Source organism: Emys orbicularis, chromosome 4 (assembly GCF_028017835.1).
Source record: "Emys orbicularis isolate rEmyOrb1 chromosome 4, rEmyOrb1.hap1, whole genome shotgun sequence".
Classification (NCBI taxonomy): domain Eukaryota; kingdom Metazoa; phylum Chordata; order Testudines; family Emydidae; genus Emys; species Emys orbicularis.
The window spans coordinates 119,224,268-119,243,506 of NC_088686.1; the positions used below are offsets into that span (position 1 = coordinate 119,224,268).

Here is a 19,239-nt window from a genome sequence, read left to right on the forward strand (position 1 = left end):
CAGTACAGCCCCGCCCCCCCTGCAGCATACTGGCACTTGCCCTCTATTCCAGTGTTTTGAGGCTGCTGCATGGATCTACATAAACTTGGATGTATTGGCCCCTCCCCGTGCCCACTCAATCACTCCTTCCACACCAGCCTATTCAGAGCAGATCCAAAGCTCAGCTATGCAGCAGTCAGAGCTAGGGGAAGACTCCCTCTGTGGTGATTTCTCCCTCTACTCCTCAGGGAGGGCTAAAAGGAGATTTCCAGATGTAGAGAACCTTGCGCAGGAGGGTGAACTCACCCATAATGTTCACGGCTCGCACACACACTTGACTTTGCTGTTTTCTAGCTATTCAAATAGTTACTACAATAGCACTATTGCTGTCTGCTCAGTTACTCCAGGAGAGCATCCTGTGAGCGTGCATTCTTGTGCGCCTGCTGGCAGGCTGCTACTTTCATGGAGCTGGATGAGATAAGTCATTGTGTTGCTTATCAACCATAAGCAAAAGCCTGGGAGGATCACAGAAATAATGCAATTATAATGAACTGCACATTTTGCTGCTGAATTCATTTAGATGAGAAAGGAAGGTCCTCAAGTGACTTAAATATGCTCTGCACAGATTACAAACTCTCTTGTTAACAGTATCCAATATATTTCAGTGGTTATTATCTGGAAACATCCGATACCTAGGGCCTGGATCGGGTTCTCACTTACACCACTCTTATACTGGGGTAACTCTATGGGCTTCATTGGAGTTACTCCTGACTGACACCAATGTAAGCAAGAGCAGAATCTGGCCCCCAGACTCTCAGGCAGAAAGATAGCAATACAACTCTTTAAAAAATACAAAGCTGAAAGCAGCGCTAGATTTAGTGGGAGGATCTTTGATATCACTTTAAAGATTAGAGTCGAGCTATACTGGCCCAGGATTTTTATGTAATTAAATGGAAGGATTTAAGCCAAAAACTGAATAGTATCAAATTTTGCAACCATCCAAACCTTACAGCTTGGAATCTTCGGGTGTAGGGACCACAGAGCTTCCCTATGCAGGCAGTTGAGGATTTTCTGGGAGGAATCCCTGGCTCATCCAGCATAGCGTGCTCTATGTCACCCATGCCACTTCCCCAATCAGAGGGGCACATGCCAGTGGACGCAGAGTGTGGCTGGAGTGTGCTGTGCTCCTGCAATCCACAAGAGGCCTGTAGGGGCCACTGTAGCAGGTCATAATTTATGCCATGGGACAGATTAGCCTCCATCACCTCCAGCGGCTAGGAAAAATGCAAAGTGGGTTTGAAAAATTATCTTTGCCTCCCAAACTTCCTCAGCTGTGCTGAGCAGAGCCTTGGCCCAGCCAAGGACCCGTTCAGCTACACTCTGGTTGAGAGGAAGCAAAACACAAAGCAGACAGTTACAGAATTCCTTTATCACAACGTAGGAGCAGCTAGACAATGCTTTTCAATACAGATCACAGCAATTTATCAAAAAGAGATATGAGCTCACAGGAAACTCTTCCATTATCTCCACAGTGAAGAGGAAGCAGTAGGGGGAACTGGTGAAAGATGACAGACAGTTTGAAGTGGAGTCACACTACAGCCACTGTGTGGGTTGCCTGCCTAATCTTTTTTCTATTGCAGGAAAAGGACTTTAAGATGACAAAATAGGGGACGGTTGTGGCTGCTGCACTATCACTTTTAGCAGGAACAAAGCACATCAAATGAATATAACAACAGTGATCTAATAGCCACAACCGTCTATGTTGAAAGCTATAACATTGGTGTTCTAATAGCTCCAAGAACTCCACTAGAGCAATGCTGATTTACACCAGCTGAGGATCGAGCCATTACAGTCACACTCAAATAATTTGGACCAAAAGGGAACCATATCAAAAAGATCTATAATGTTCTAATAGGGGCAGGGGAGGGCGAAGCTGACAGTTCATTCTGGGGACAATTTGGTCTATATTACAAAAGCATACTATAGAGATGCTGTTGTTTAACAGTTCCAAACCCAGCATAATTTAGAGTTTATATATACAGTACACAGACACAGACACAGACACACACACACACACACACACACACACACGTATGTATGTATTTATAGGCACTAAGACTAAAAAAAGACTTGATGGGTTTTGGAGAGAAAAGGAAAGGAAGGAAAGAATAAATAACCCTGGTGTGAGGCAGTCCCCACAGACCATAATCATATTCAGAGCGGCAGAGGGTCTAACCCAGAGTCTGTGGGAACATAGGATTAAGCGCTAACATTCCATGGCTGTGTACATACCGTCGACTCTGCATACATATGGCATAAACACAGATTTCTACTACCAGAGCTAAAAGAATCTCCCTTAATTATTTATCATTCCCATCACAGTAGTTAGTGGCAGGTACAGAATTCATGCCTCCTGAGTACTAGTCCAGTGCTCTGTCCACTAGGACATATCACATGCCTCTAAGTATTGTTCTTACAAAAACCCATACCAAACAACTTGGTTTCAGCAATAGTGCTAGTCACTGTACAAGTATACAGTAAAGAGCAGTCCCGGCCCTATTACTGGGGTTATAATAGCCTCCGATACCTAAACAGACCTGATTCCATTCAGCAGAGGGCAGCGGTACACACACACACCAAAGAAGTGGCGAGTCTATTGTGCTGATAGCTTGGGTGAAGCCAGAGAAAGCTGAACAAGAAGATACTTGAATTTTAACTTCATCCTCTAGATTCTCAGCAAGAATAATAATGCAGTCGACTCTTATCCTTAAGGAAAGCTCTGGATATATTGTAGCACGTATTGTAACAATAATGGCAGTGCTTTGCACTCATAGGCCCTTTCCTCTGAGGCTCGCAATGTGCTTTTACAGACATTAATGATGGGATTTAGGTACATATTATTGCTATAATATCCATTTTACAGATTGATAAACTGCGGCAATGAGGGATTAAGAGTGAGATTTCCAAAAATACCCCACTGTTCCCCTACTCTGCTCCAACTGATTTAAAGGAAGCAAAGTTAGGGCCAACACTGAGCACTTTTGAAAATCCCATTTTATGGGTCCAGATTGTGAACTCAACTGCATGTAAGGGGCAGATCAAGGAACTTAAGGGACTCCTTTACTCCTTGCATGGGCCACCCACATTGCCAGAACCTGCAAGGAGGTAGAGCAGCACCCGCCAGCCTGCCAGTGCTGCATCCTCAAAAAGACAGGTGGGGAATATGCAAGAAGGAGCAAGGGGTGGGCAGAACCATAGCTCCATCCCTCAACTGCCAGCCTGTGCACTGGAGCCAGTGCAGAGGGGAAAGTTATCTGAACCAGCAAACGAGCTGCAACAGATCACTTCCCCCCTGAAGCATAGAGGAAGCAGCAGAGACCAGACTCACTCTGTTATGCACTGAGCCTTAGTGAGCTGGATTGTAGGGTTACAAACCAGCTACAAATGTCTTGCTTGAAGTCAATGGCTTTGAGCAGTTCTAACTCCCAGTACCCTGCTCTGACTATCCGGCTACACCCCTAGTAACATAATGACACATATACAATGTCTAGAAAATATCATCATCACGAGTCAACAGCAAAGATGATCTTTATTTGTGAAGATCCAAGATCTGAATATGCAAACTGAATATGGAAATGAGCACAAATAATTCTTTTTAAAATGTCTGGTGTTGAGAGAAGGAAAAAAGCTTGGTAAGCAAATGTAAAGAAGTATTTCTAATGGGGGGAGTGCAATACAGTGTGTGGCAAAGTAATTTGTTTACAGTTTGGAAAGTGAAAACGCATTGCTCAGCTATGACCTTGGCTGTCTTGATGTTTTGTGGTAAGACAGGTCCAGAAATGCAGCCTTGAGATGATAGTAACAGTAAGTATATATGTGAATTAAATAGAATAGAGGTGTCACTAACTCAACAAGTGGAATCCATTAGGTTCTGTAAACATTATTTTCCTCACCAGCCACTCAATGTAATTATTTCAACAAACCAATCAGCTGATCCCAGTACCATCAGAAACACAGTAAAATGCATCTCCAATAGGACAGCATTGTAGTCATCCAAATGCCCTGTCTTTTCTTCTCCATTAATCACACCACACCTTCCAAAATGTCATAACTTATGTTACTCAGGGGTGTGAATAAACCACCCCCCGAGCAACGTAAGTTACATCAATATAAGTGCTCATGTGCACAGTGCTATGTCGGCAGGACAGCTTCTCCCACCGACATAGCTTCTGCCATTCACAGAGGTGGTTTTATTATGCCGATGGGAGAGCTCTTCACCAGACATACTGCAGCACTGTAAGTGTAGATGTGACCTAAGACATGATCTACATACAGTTTTTGTAGCTGTATAACTATGTTGGTTAGGGGTGTGATTTTTGACCAAATGTAGTTCTACCATTACAACCCCGAGTATGGATGTAGTTATGCTGATACAATGGTACCTTATACCGGTAGAACTTATTCCCTTTTCCCATACGGGAATAAGCTATACCAGTATAAGAACATTGATTGTGGTATAACTACATCCACATTAGGGGGGTTGTCCTTGTTAACTATAACTTTAAAGTTAAAGCAGTACACCTTTTATGTGTACCCAAGGTGTGGGCTTATTCTAGGTCTGATTCTGCTTTCCTTGAAGTCATTGGCAAAACTCCCAGTGATCTGAGTGGGGGCAGCTTATAGATTTAGGGAAGAACCAGGGCAAAGGGACAGTGGAACTGAATGAGATTTTTGTCTGAGTAAAAAAATCCCAGAATCAGGCGTAAGCTACTTAACAAATAAATAACCTCTCTATCCCATATCGACAGCTGGAAATTTACCCAAATTATTTAGAAGCAGAGGGCAGTCACAAGGCCAACCATTTATAACATATTAACTTAACGACAGTATCAATTAATGCTAATTACAACATACAGCGGCGAGGGTATTTATAAATCCCTCATACGCAGTATCTGCCAGTCAACAGTTTTCAAACACAACATTAGAAATGTTCAAAGAACCTGGCTTATTACCATGATGCTGCATCTGATTTTAAAGGGGAAGGAATGGAAGTAATGAAAGGAAGGGTGGGTGAGAAAGAATAATTGAAGATAAAAAAATATGGGGGTGTGATAAATGAAGGGGGGGGGGTTAGGTCCCTTTGATGGACACCCAGCCAGTCAGTTAGCTGTAAAATCCCTCTTGGTGTAGCTGTTCTCTGCTTGCTTTACCTGTAAAGAGTTAAAAAAGTCCCCCAGGTAAAGAAAAGGGCACCTGACCAAAAGAGCCAATGGGAAGGCTAGAACTTTTTAAATTTGGGACAGAAACTTTCCCTTTGTCTGCTGTTCTCTCTGGGCTGCAGGGAAACGGAGCAGCAATGCTATAAGCAGGAATGCCGTGTAAGGTTTGAACCAGGTATGAAAAATTATCTTCCATACCTAGAAGGAATCATTTGGATAGGGAACGTTTAGATAAACGTGATCAGGTTTATTTCTTTATTTTGGCTTGTGGATCTCCTATGTGCTAACCCCAGATGCTTTTGTTTGCTTGTAACCTTTAAACTAAACCCCCAAGAAAGCTATTTTGGGTGCTTAATTTTTGGAATTGCTCTTTTAAAATCTAGCAAAAGCCTAAATTCCAGATTATTTTCTTCCCTTTTGTTTTTAATAAAATTTACCCTTTTTAGGAACAGGATTAGATTTTTGGTGTCATAGAATCTCAGGGTTGGAAGGGACCTCAGGAGGTCATCTAGTCCAACCCCCTGCTCAGAGCAGGACCAAGAGGTTTGTGCATGTTGCTCGATTAGCTGGTAGTAACAGCTAATTTTCTTTTTCTTTCTCAGCTCTGTGTGTGTGTGTGTGTGTGTGTGTGTGTGTGTGTGTGTGTGTGTGTGTGTGTGTGTGTGTGTGTGTGTGTGTGTGTGTGTGTGTAACGGCTTGAGGGTACCCTACAGGGAGGAATTCCCAAGTGTTCCTTCCTGGGTCCAAGGGGTTTTTTGCATTTGGGTGGTGGCCGCGTTTACCAAGCCAAGGTCAGAGAAAAGCTGTAACCTTGGGAATTTAATACAAATCTGGAGTGTCAGGCATTAATTTTTAGAATCCTTGCGGGCCTCCACCTTCTGCACTCAAAGTGCCAGAGTGGGGATTCAGCCCTGACAGGGGGTGAGAAGGAAAGAAGAAAAGATAAAAGGGAAAGAAGAAAATAGAAAGGACTGAAGAAAGCATATAGTCTGAAGGGAGATTTAAGGAAAGACATAGGAAAGGCTATGTGTAACCCGCACACCTTCGGAGTGTGGTGTTTTGTCCCATCTAGTGGCACGGAGACCACTTAAAGAGAAAGATAAAATGAGTCTGCTCCACAGCCTTAGCTAACAGCTTTTAGCTCCTGCGGTAGAGGCTCATGCACTAAGCTCTAGAGGTCCTTGGTTCAACCCTGCCTGCTGACAACCGGGGTCTGTCGGTGTTACACGTGCAGTGACTCTGTGGGCAAGATAATTCACCTCAGAACGTAGTCATAGAGAACAATCTTTCTTCTCTCTCATGATGCACCTATGCAAGGATCACTGTCACTTTTCAGGAGCCATTCTGCCCATTTCCTTGAGTGTGTATATAGGAGGGCTTTCTGTTCCCTTCCTGGGTATTAGTCTCTCCTAAGATCCTTCAACCTTCAGATCTGCAGAGCTTCACACCATAGAATCACAGAAAGGTGGGGCTGGAAGGGACCTAAAGAAGTCATCTAGTTGACCCCCCTGCACTGAGGCAGGACCAACCGTAGGCAGACAATCCCTGACAGGTGTTTGTCAAACCTAATCTTAAAAACCAATGACGGGCATTCCACAACCTCCCTTGGAAGACTATTCCAGAGTTTAACTACTCTGACAGTTAATTTCTCCCCCTAATTTCTAACCTAAATTTCACTTGCTGCCGATTAAGCCCATTACTTTGTGTCCTACCTTCAGTAGACATGTGGAACAATTGATCACTGTCCTCTTTATAACAAACCTTAACAGATTTGAAGACTAGCAAGTTTCCCCTCAGTCTTCTTTTCTCAAGACTAAACATGCCCCGTTTTTTTAACCTTTCCTCATAGGTCAGGTTTTCTAAAGCTTTTACCATTTTTTTGGTTCTCTTCTGGACCCTCTCCAGTTTGTTCACATTTTCCTTAGAGTGTGGCACCCAAACCTGGACAATACTCCAGCTGAGCCTCACCAGTGCTGAGTAGAGCAAGACAGTTACCTCCCATGTCTTACATATGACATTCCTGTGAATACACCCAGTATACTAGTCTTTTTTCCAACTGCATCACATTGTTGGCTCAGATTCAATTTGTGATCCAGAGACGACCTGTACACACAGAGCTCATATTGGAGGGGCATGTAGGTATGGAGCATACCACGCACAAGTTGCCATCATGTGTCTAGAATCTCAGCTTTCTTTCTTTTTTTTTTTTTAAGTAAGTTTCTAGCTATGATGGCTTTGTCTACACTTACAAGTTAAATCAGCATAGCTACATCAGTCATACACATCCCTGACCGAAAAAGCTGTGCTGACAAAATCCCCAGTGTAGACGCAGGTATATCAACGGAAGAGTGCTTCTGTCGATTTAGCCAACATCGTTCAGGGAGGTGGTGTTCCTACATATAACCTATGACTCTGGAGAACACGAAGAGAGCACAAACCGATGCTGTGACATCTGTCTGAGTTTGTAAAAAGCCCTGAGAGGTCTGAACTGCCACCTTCATCACAGTGAGTTTATTACTGTTATGCCCAATGATGATAAATTAATTGTCATCATTGTTAACTACTTCACTGCTGATGGAAGCAAGCAAGAAAGAAGAGAGACTATCCTATTACGAAGCTCTGCACAATCCACTGTGTGGCACCTCATTTTGGCAATTCAAGTAGGAAACACTTGGTTCATAGGAGAAACATAGAAACTTATCATTCCTTTCCCCCCAGTTTGAGCCTTCTGGATGAGTATGCAGCTGCATTTCTGAGTTCCCCTCCTTTGGACATCAGCAAGAGGCAAGAGAAGGGTAATGAAAAAGTAAGGTGGAATATGTACTCATGAATATTTCCAGGGTAAGTGAAAAGCTGTAGAGCAGCATGATGGCATAGAGAGCACTAGAACTAATAGGACCCCCTGAACTGACGTTACAGTGAGTCAGCAAAAATAACACTGCATCTCTTTGCAGGATTCTGCTTTTGACATTTACAGTTTATCATTTAAAAAAAGTAGTTTCTTGGCTCACAAAAGCTTCAGGCAAACTACAGAAAAGTAGATCAATCTGTAGCCGGATTTATAGATTATATATGTATTGTTTACTTAAGAATCCCGTTATCACTTCGAGGGTTGACTAGGTTTGTGTTCCAAGATCAGGCCCAGTATTATTTAAATTATTATATAGTTGGGAACCCCGATGCACCCAGTTGCAACACTTGCACTATAGGAACTTGTTTATATTTACAAACAGTTTATTAACACATTTAGCACAGTCACAAACACCCTAACTCAGTAAGGTACATAAAAATACTGCAGAATGTACATCTGCACATCCATATACTCTCACCATCCCTTGTAGAACAACCTGAAATGTTAGCCATCATCTTCCTCATTACCTTTACCTTTTCCTTCATTACCAGTGGCCATCATTCTGGCACATCCCACAGACTACATCTCCTTTTCCCCCCTCCCTAGGCTGGGATGCAACTTTTATAATATTTTACACTGGTGCCGCTATGTTTGATGCATATTCAGTAAGGGATTTTTTCCTTTTCCTTATTTGTATTTTCTTACCTTGCTAATGTTGGAGTGTTTTTCTTCTGTAGTTTAATATATCAATGATTTCAACTTATTAACATGTATGCCAATTTGTTACCATGGCCCTCTTGTGATTAGGTAGCTCATATACCTGTTATATATGTTAACTTGTTGCCATGACACTTTTGTGGTTGAATCATGCACCTGTGGTCAAAACTTCCCCTTAAACACTTTATTTTTGGCTCCCCAATACTTGGGGTTTCCTTTGGCCGTTTATCTGTGGTTTATTTGTTCGAAGGTCATAGGCCTCAAGCCTTATGCTAACTTGCTGAAGCTAATGTCTTACAGGACACAGGCCTGTAGGTTTCTTGCATTACTGCTGGATATAATGCAAAGCAGAATATAATGCAAAGCAGTAAATACAATAAAGGCAAACTAGCCCACTGGGCTACAAATCTTTCCTGTAATTCATCTATAAGGAACAAGGCAAATCCCTGCAACAGTGAAAAAAAGTATTCAGTGAATTTTGCAAAGGTCCCAGCCATACCCGAGTTTGATAGAAACCTGTCAGTTGAGCTACACTGAGAAAAGGTGCAAGCGCCATTTGCCAAGCAGCTTGGAAGTTATTTTCTAGAGGACAGTTTTCCAAGCATCAAGTGGGTCAGACAGTTATAGTGCATAACGTGCACATATCTCAGGAGCAAACACCAATGTTATAGCTTTCAACATAGACCCACTAATGTATTATTATTATTATACCTTCAAAAATAGTAAAATAGATATTATTCATTATCTCCCTTAGCAATATATACACAGATCCCTTCAGAAAGCAAGTGTTTTTACATCTCACCCTGCTCTTAATGCATCAGACACTGGAAGTGGTCCAAATTTCCCCCTGTCTGGGGTTTCCCTTTATCACTAACTTAAGTGACAAGAATAAAATGTAAGCGTAAGCTTTTGTTTGAATGTGGCTGTTCCTAAGGTTTTCCCTGTAGAACATGTTCCCTCTATCTCAGAGATAGGCTTGAATGTTGGAATAAGAGAACTTACCTGAACCAATATCAGAGTAAGTCAGCAAAAATAATCCTGCATCTCCATGGAGGGTTCTAGAAAATGCCCCCGCAATTACACGACCACATCTGCAATCAGCCAAAAGGCCTTATTATTATCAATTGTTATTTCTGTTTATTATTCTTTGTATGGTGGGTGGATGTTGTATTTATATTGCTGGCTCTTCTGTAAATACTTGCTGGCTTCTCCAGTTGTCATACACCAGCCTATTTGCTTTTGCATCATATCAGGGTTATATTGAGACACCTGGCATCATGTGATTGGACACAATCTGACCGGAAAAGGTTTGAAAAACTCCCACTTGTTGCACAGATTTCTCATGAATAACCGCTGTTCAAAACTACAGGCGAGTAAGATAATAATAATAATAATGATAATAAGCTAGCATTCCTATGATATTTTACATCTACAAAGCACTGTGCAAACAAGAAATAAAGTGAGCATATAAACATCATCCCATATGCTTGTCAGTACACGGTTTGATGAAACCATAGTACCTGTTGAGACAAGAAGATCTTTCATCAAATCAGAAATTTCAGCAATCTCAGAGACTCTTGCCTGGGGATGCTGCTGAAATCCACGTGGGAGGCTATGTTCACAAGGAAAGCTGCACAAAAGAACATCTCCTAGAGTCTACGAGTTTCAGAGTAGCAGCCGTGTTAGTCTGTATCCGCAAAAATAACAGGAGTACTTGTGGCACCTTAGAGACTAACAAATTTATTAGAGCATAAGCTTTCGTGGGCTACAACCCACTTCTTCGGATGCATATAGAGTGAACCATATATTGAGGAGATATACACACACATACAGAGAGCATGAACAGGTGGGAGTTGTAAGTATTTTCACACTTGCTTCTTATCAAACTGTCTGTACTGAGCCATCTTGATTATCACTTCAAAAGATTTTTTTCTCTTACTTAATTGGCCTCTCAGAGTTGGTAAGACAACTCCCACCTGTTCATGCTCTCTGTATGTGTGTGTATATATATCTCCTCAATATATGGTTCACTCTATATGCATCCGAAGAAGTGGGTTGTAGCCCACGAAAGCTTATGCTCTAATAAATTTGTTAGTCTCTAAGGTGCCACAAGTACTCCTGTTATTTCTCCTAGAGTCTAATGACTGCCCCTTGACAGGAAACTATACAAACAAGCATGATCCTTAGTCTAGGGGTTCAGAGCCTGTACCTATTTACTCAACAACAGAGTACAGAAGAGGGCATGTGAAGACTCTGGGTATGTCTACACTGCAATCAGAGGGGTGAGTGCAGCACTTGTAGACATATCCAAGCTAGCTTTTATCTACCTAGCTCAAATAACAATAGCAGTGAAGCTGTGATGGTGCAGGAGACTGCACAGGCTAGATGCTTGAGTACATATCCAGAGTCCTGGGTGGGCTTGTACATCCCGTGTGGCCACCTGTGCTGCTGCACTGCAGTCACACCTCTGCCTGCACTGCAGACCTACCCTCAGACATTTGCAAATTATTACCCCGCTTGCATTTGGTTATTAATAAATTATGCAGTTGTCCAAGGTTCAGAAAATAAAAAGGCACAATCCCCAACCATACTTGAAGTAGTTAGACTCACACTGCGCGGCTGGCAACCACAGAAGCAACACAATCAAGAGCTACTCAGGACTTAATTTGCAGCCAGACTGTGGCCTGCCCCGTCTATATAACGGAGTATATAAACCCCTCACTAGCATGGAAGGGGTTAAGGAGCTGCTTTGGGCTGTAATGGCCCTGCCCCTCCACACCTGCAAATCGTGGCAGGACTGGAGGAGGAGTTAAAAGAGAGGGAACTCCTCTCAGACCTGGGCAACCGGAGGAAGGGAACAGGCCGTTGAGCCTCTCCAGCCCTGAAGAGAAGAGTGACAGACTGCAGAGCCCCTCCTCCCAGATACATGGTGCAGGACCACTGAGCAGAGGCGGAAAGAGGACTGATACTTATACTGGAACCTCAGTGGCCTCTAAAGTGGACAGTGATATTCCCAGGGTTTTTCCTGCAGGTTTTTTCTTTTCCTTTCTTTTGTTTCACCCCATTTACTTACCGCGGGATGTTCTGTGGTTTTTCAGGGGACCCCGAGAAGGGCCGAGACTCCAGAGGCCTCAGCCAGAGGATGGAGCGCCCAGCCCTCTACAATACCTGCTAGAGTGGGGGATAATTGGACTCAGATGTGTGTACTCCCCATGTAACTCCTAGAGGGGGCACTCTATCATGGACAGCTTTGTGACAAGGTGCTCAAAGCACAATGAGGATTTCTCACCACTGCAGCCCCTACTAGCACCCCCTGGGGCATCAGCTACTCTCACGTGGGAAGGAATAAAGATGTTTCCGTGCAGTGGACATGCTCCCCCGGAGTGTCAGGAAACCCCTGTGGATCCTGTGTGATGACATTAGGCAATAGAGGCTCTATTTAGTCTGGGAACTAGAAAGCCAGAGAGCACTACAGGGTCCTGTCTGTGTCCAGCAGCCTCAATAGAGAATTCCCTTTTATATTCATTCCAACAGATTTCTGTCACTTCTCTACCATGATGGACCCTACAGATGGGAGTACTTCACATGAAGGGACTTCTGGATTGGGAGTCGAAGTATACCACCACCAGCCAGCTCCTCTGGTAGGCTCTCATCTTTTCACCCAGCCCTCAGGTTGCTTCAGGCCCCTGATGGTGGGGTCCCTAGAAAGCCAAATCTCTACCTGGGGCAGACCCGTGTAAAACGTTTCTTCCCCCCTCGACCTATTTCTCCAGGAGAGGAGACTGGGTCTACTCTTTTGCCTTCTGCTGACCTAAGTCGCATGAAAGGTGAAGGGAGAAAAGAGGTGAAGGTGCTACTCATTGCAATAGCACTCCTTAGACTAGTTGTCTTCTTGGTCACACACTCACTACATCCTCAGCTTGTACAAGCCATTTGTTGATGTGCAGTGTTAGCATTATGCCATTCTAGGGCAACGACAACCCGTACAGCAGCAAGAACTGCATCAGGTGACCATCAAGGCCACTGAAATCTACCAGTGCTCACATGCTTAATGTTAAGCAAACGCGCAAGTGTTTGCAGGATCAGGGCCATAGTCTCCCGTTCCCAAATCCGAGTTGCTGTGTGTGAGTTTATGAATCTTATAAAGATGGAGTGAGGAATGTAGTGATGTCAGAGCAGGGAAATATGGGCCTACTGACATGTGAAAGGAAAGGGACTGGCAGCGTTTTTGGCCTTATCCACAGGGCCGGATTTACACCTTACGCGCCCCTTGGCACAGCATCTTCAGCGCTCCCCCTTCCGACAGCTGACCTTCATGTTGCACACACTTTTAGAGAGATAAGTCGCCCCTAGAACGCCGGCGCCCCTAGGCACGTGCCTACTGTGTCTAATTGGAAATCCAGCCCTGCTTATCTATGAAGAATTAGGCCTTGATCCTGCAGTGGATAATGTGTGCGTGGATGGCTGTGCCCAAGCAGAGCCTCACTGGCTTTCATGGGGCTCCAGGCTGGTACAGCACTATACCCCACATGCTACCAGTTGCAGGATTGGGGCCCCACAGCTCAATACAATTCTTAAATCAACGCAGGATTTTACAGTTCAACTAAAAATACATGTAGCCATTTTCTGAATAACAATCAAGAAAATTTCATCCTGTACCATCCTGTATAGTTCTAAACTATAAGTATATTCAGAAATCTCACCTTGATGTAGATAGTTGAAGTGTTTTGATAGCACAAAGGAGAAATTTAAGGCCAGATCCTCAGCTGGTGTAGCTACACCAATGCATACCATCTGGAGATCTGGCCCTTAGATAATAAGATGAGAAAGATATAGAAGTGGGTTGGTTTGTTTCAATTTGGCTTTCTCCACTCTTTCCTTGACAGACACACGAGAGACAGGTGGGAATTTTCAGTTCAGGGACATTGGCCCCACCACTCTCTGAAACCTTTCTGGAAGGTACAGAAGCAGAGCCAGACCATAACTATGCCACAAAAATACCTCTCAGGTAACTTCAGAGTTGCTAAAACAATCCAACCAGTGTGCTGCAGCAGCCAGCTGTGGTAGGTACAGCAAGGAGAACAAACAAACATAACATTCTTCGCACAATTTGGCAACTGGAGTCATTTCTCTTGGAGCCTATAGAGCATGAGAACTGTAAGGCAAAGCAGAATGATTGTGGCACCCCCAACAACTTAAGAAGATGGAGATCTTGTTATTAAGATACTAGACAAGGAGTCTTGGTTTAATTCTTGGGTGTGCCATAGACTTCCTGCGTAACCTTGGACACTTTGTTTCTCTCTGTCTCAGTTCCCCAGGAATATGGGGATAACAATACTTTTCTCCCAACCTTTGTCCATCTTGCCTATTGAGTTTGTAAGCTCTTCAAGGCAAGGATTGTCTCTCATTATGTGCATGTACAATACCTAGCATGATAGGGACCAAATCTTGGATGGGGCCTGTAGGTGCTACTGTAAGGTTAATAATAATAATAATAAATTGCCACTTTTGAACAGCCATGAAATTTCAATGGGAGTTTTCCCTGAGTAAGATCTGTTGCAAATCAGCAGTATTTGGCCCATTTGTAATGGCTGGCTCATTACAGAAGCAGCTTTTCCTCTCCTGGAATTGACACCTCCTCATCTATTATTGGGAGTGGACTACATCCACCCTGATTGAATTGGCCCTGTCAACACTGGTTCTCCACTTGCGAAGTAACTCCCTGCTCTCCATGTGTCAGTATATAATGCCTGCATCTGTAACTTTCACTCTATGCATCCGAAGAAGTGAGGTTTTTACCCACGAAAGCTTATGCCCAAATAAATCTGTTAGTCTTTAAGGTGCCACCAGACTTCTTGTTGTTTTTGTAGATACAGACTAACACGGCTACCCCCTGATACTTGACACCAGGCAAGGCACTAAATTTAGCCGTATGGAGTGGAAATCCATCAACCTCAACAAAAAACTTGCACAGATACAGACAGACATCATCTTCCTCTCCAAATGCAAACAGATGGACATCATACCAAATGGACTGAAGGTAAAAAATCCATTGCAATCAACATACTACACTGACTATGGTGAGAGACTGTGCCACACACTCTCAAAGAAACTGAGGAACCACCTGATCAGCATCCTGTACAGCAGACAGGAGAAGATCAAGACTGAGCTCTCCGAACTGGAGACTCTCATACAATACCAACCTTCCACACAAACTTCCACGTGGCTGGACTTTACAAAAAAGAGACAAGCCATTTACAATGCACACTTCACTTCTCTACAGAGGAAAAAGGACACTAAGCTATCTAAACTCCTACCTGCCACAGGGGGCTACAACAGTGGTACCCTCAACTCATCTAACAACATTGTCAATCTTTCCAACCACACACTTAGCCCAGCAGAAGAGTCTGTCCTATCTCGGGGACTCTCTTTCTGTCCCACCATCCCCACGAACACGATACAGTTCTGCGGTGATCTGGAAGCCTACTTTCGTCGTCTCCGACTCAAGGAATATTTTCAACGCACCACTGAACAGTGCACTGACCCACAGGAACCCTCCTACCAACACTACAAGAAGAAGAACTCTGCGTGGACTCCTGCTGACGGTCGAAATGACAGACTGGACCTCTACATAGAGTGCTTCCGCAGACGTGCACAGGCTGAAATTGTGGACAAACAACATCACTTGTCCCATAACCTCAGCCGTACAGAACGCAATGCCATCCACAGCCTCAGAAACAACTCTGACATTATCATCAAAGGGGCTGACAAAGGAGGTGCTGTAGTCATAATGAACAGGTCGGATTATGAACAGGAGGCTGCCAGGCAACTCTCCAAGACCACATTCTACAGGCCACTATCCTCTGATCCCACTGAGGAATACCAAAAGAAACTACACCATCTGCTCAAGAAATTCCCAGCTACAGTACGGGAACAAATCTACATGGACACACCCCCAGAACCCCGACCAGGGGTATTCTATCTGCTACCCAAGATCCATAAACCCAGAAACCCTGGACGCCCCATCATCTCAGGCATTGGCACTCTTACAGCAGGATTATCTGGCTATTTGGACTCTCTCCTCAGACCTTACGCTACCAGCACTCCCAGCTATCTTCGAGACACCACCGACTTCCTGAGGAAACTACAATGCATTGGTGTTCTTCCTGAAAACACCATCCTGGCCACCATGGATGTAGAAGCACTTTACACCAATATTCCACATGAGGATGGACTACAAGCTGTCAGGAACAGTATCCCTGATGAGGCCACAGCACACCTGGTGGCTGAGCTTTGTGACTTTGTCCTCACCCACAAGCACTTCAGATTTGGGGACAACTTATACCTTCAAGTCAGTGGCACTGCTATGGGTACCCGCATGGCCCCACAGTATGCCAACATTTTTATGGTTGACTTAGAACAACGCTTCCTCAGCTCTCGTCCCCTAGTGCCCCTCCTCTACTTGCGCTACATTGATGACATCTTCATCATATGGACCCACGGAAAGGAGGCCCTTGAAGAATTCCACCTGGACTTCAACAATTTCCACCCCACCATCAACCTCAGCCTGGACCAGTCCACACAAGAGATCCACTTCCTGGACACTACAGTGCAAATAAGTGATGGTCACATAAACACCACCCTATATCGGAAACCTACTGACCGCTATACGTACCTACATGCCTCCAGCTTCCATCCAAGACACATCACACGATCCATTGTCTACAGCCAAGCCCTAAGATACAACCGAATTTGCTCCAACCCCTCAGACAGAGACAAACACCTACAAGATCTTTATCAAGCATTCGTAAAACTACAATACCTACCTGGGGAAGTGAGGAAACAGATTGACAGAGCAAGACGGGTACCCAGAAATCACCTACTACAGGACAGGCCCCACAAGGACAATAACAGAACACCACTGGCCATCACATACAGCCCCCAGCTAAAACCTCTCCAGCGCATTATCCACGATCTACAACCTATCCTGGAAAATGATCCCTCACTCTCACAGACCTTGAGAGGCAGGCCAGTCCTCGCTTACAGACAACCCCTCAACCTGAAGCAAATACTCACCAGCAACCACACACCGCACCACAGAAACACCAACCCAGGAACCAATCCCTGTAGCAAACCTTGTTGCCTACTCTGTCCCCATATCTACTCTGGCGACACCATCAGAGGACCCAACCACATCAGCCACACCATCAAGGGCTCATTCACCTGCACATCCACTAATGTTATATATGCCATCATGTGCCAGCAATGCCCCTCTGCCATGTACATTGGCCAAACCGGACAGTCCCTCCGCAAAAGAATAAATGGACACAAATCGGACATCAGGAATGGTAACATACACAAGCCAGTAAGTGAACACTTCAATCTCCCTGGTCATTCTCTTACAGATTTAAAAGTCACTATCATTGAACAAAAAAACTTCAGAAACAGACTTCAAAGAGAAACAGCAGAACTAAAATTCATTTGCAAATTTAACACCGTTAATCTGGGCTTGAATAGGGACTGGGAGTGGCTGGCTCATTACAGAAGCATCTTTTCCTCTCCTGGAATTGACACCTCCTCATCTATTATTGGGAGTGGACTACATCCACCCTGATTGAATTGGCCCTGTCAACACTGGTTCTCCACTTGTGAAGTAACTCCCTGCTCTCCATGTGTCAGTATATAATGCCTGCATCTGTAACTTTCACTCTATGCATCCGAAGAAGTGAGGTTTTTACCCACGAAAGCTTATGCCCAAATAAATCTGTTAGTCTTTAAGGTGCCACCAGACTCCTTGTTGTTTTTGGCCCATTTAATTACTATTATTAATCTGCTCTATTTTTCAAATATAAACTAAGCCTCTTTTCAAATGACTTGGTACCCTGTATTCTGATTCTCCATTCCACAAATCTGTGTGAAAGTCATTCCCCCGGTGGCACAGGACTCACCACCAGCAAGCAGCCCCGTCACTCAGGTTCCATGTAGACATCATAAAACTGTTTGACTAGCTTTAATTTCTAGGGCTCAGTCATGCTACTCCTGTTCCCACAAGTGGTGCTTACACCCACAGGATAGTTATGCCAATGCTCACAGGAGTAAGGGTTGCACAAAGCTCCGGGGCTCTGGGCAGCTCCAGGTATGAAATTTCTCATGGATGAATGACAGTTCCTTCTCCTCCAATCTCCTCCACAAGCAGTGCCAGAGCTGAGACAAAGGGGCCCACCCACCTCCTTCCCTCCCCACCTCAAGCCCTAGGAGCAAATGGGCTCAGCAGGCTCCTTGTTATTCCCCAGAAGTAACAGATGGGACAGCCCCCTCCTCACACACACAGGAACCCCATTTCCAGGGAAGGTAAGGGAAGCAGCTGGAGGAGATGCTTGGGGAAACTCAAGTTGTTGATGAGAAATTCCAGAGTCAGCTGCATGAGTGGTGGAATGCTGTGCAGTTAGGGAGATGGGATACCTGGTGGGTCCTGGGGTAACTCTGAGTGTGTGTGTGGGGGTGTGTGTGCAGGGGGTGCTTGAGAAGCTGAGTGCATGTGTGGTGAGATGGCTGGAGGATTTTGGGGCAGTTTGCTGGGTTGGGTGCCTGGGAGATTATGGGGCTGAAGCAGGTTTTTTCTACTCACCTTCTGTCCTGCCCGCTCTTTCCTGATGCCCACCTGCCACTCCCTGATGGCTGTAAGTCACCAAGTGGAGCAGTGGGAGAGGAGGGAGAGAGGCCATCTGGTTTTGCTGCTCAGCAGTGGTCCCAAGAATCCAGAGGAATCACTGCTGGGGAATCCCTGCTGACTTTCTTTAGCCCTGCTGGGTGCAAGAGAATCCACCTGGGTTTCCAGGCACGAGTGTCACATGAGATGATTTTCTTAAGTTCTGAGCTCCCACAGCTCCACTTTAACCAGGGGGTGCTCTGGGTGCTCGGCCTCTAGGAAAATCAGTCTCCAAGTGGTTATTGAGGATATTTGGGGTTTGTTGTTCTTCTTTCAGCATAACCAAAAACAAGCAGTTCCTTAGTCAGGAGTTCCTGTGAAAAGGTGATGAATTTTTGGTTGGCTGAATGCAGAGGCATCTCTAGGAGTCCCCTGCCTGCCCTTAATCAGATCAATAAGTGTCAGCCCCTAGCAGCCTGCAGTGACTCTCACAAACAGTTTGGGAATGTTCTGCTGACCTAGGCAACCACGAGTCCTGTCTTTATGACTCATCTGGCCCTGGCTAGATGTGATACAACGATTTCTCATCTGAAAAGGAGAACCAGGGGAGCCTCATTAGCAAATGATGACACCCACCTCAGCCGTCTCAGACATAATAAAATGAGAAGAAATCCACCAATGTTAGGTTTATGGAGAAATACAGCCACTGCTAGTTAGATGTGCTTCCTTTCCCACACAAAATGGTTCAGGGTTAAAACCAAAATTGAAACCAACTTCTGATTAGTCTGTACGTGGGTGCAGTCTCCCTGGCTTATAACATTAAA

General features: G+C 44.5%; 1 protein-coding gene across 1 annotated transcript in view; it reads right to left on the reverse strand.

Annotated features, from left to right (window-relative positions):
- The window catches only part of OSBPL5 (oxysterol binding protein like 5), a 135,272-nt gene extending 116,861 nt beyond the window's left edge, over window positions 1–18,411 (reverse strand). Inside the window, exon 1 of the mRNA XM_065403141.1 lies at window positions 18,395–18,411. The gene's annotated coding sequence lies outside the window, so the exon portion shown is untranslated. The remainder of the gene's footprint in view (window positions 1–18,394) is intronic.
- Between the last annotated feature and the right edge of the window lie 828 nt (window positions 18,412–19,239).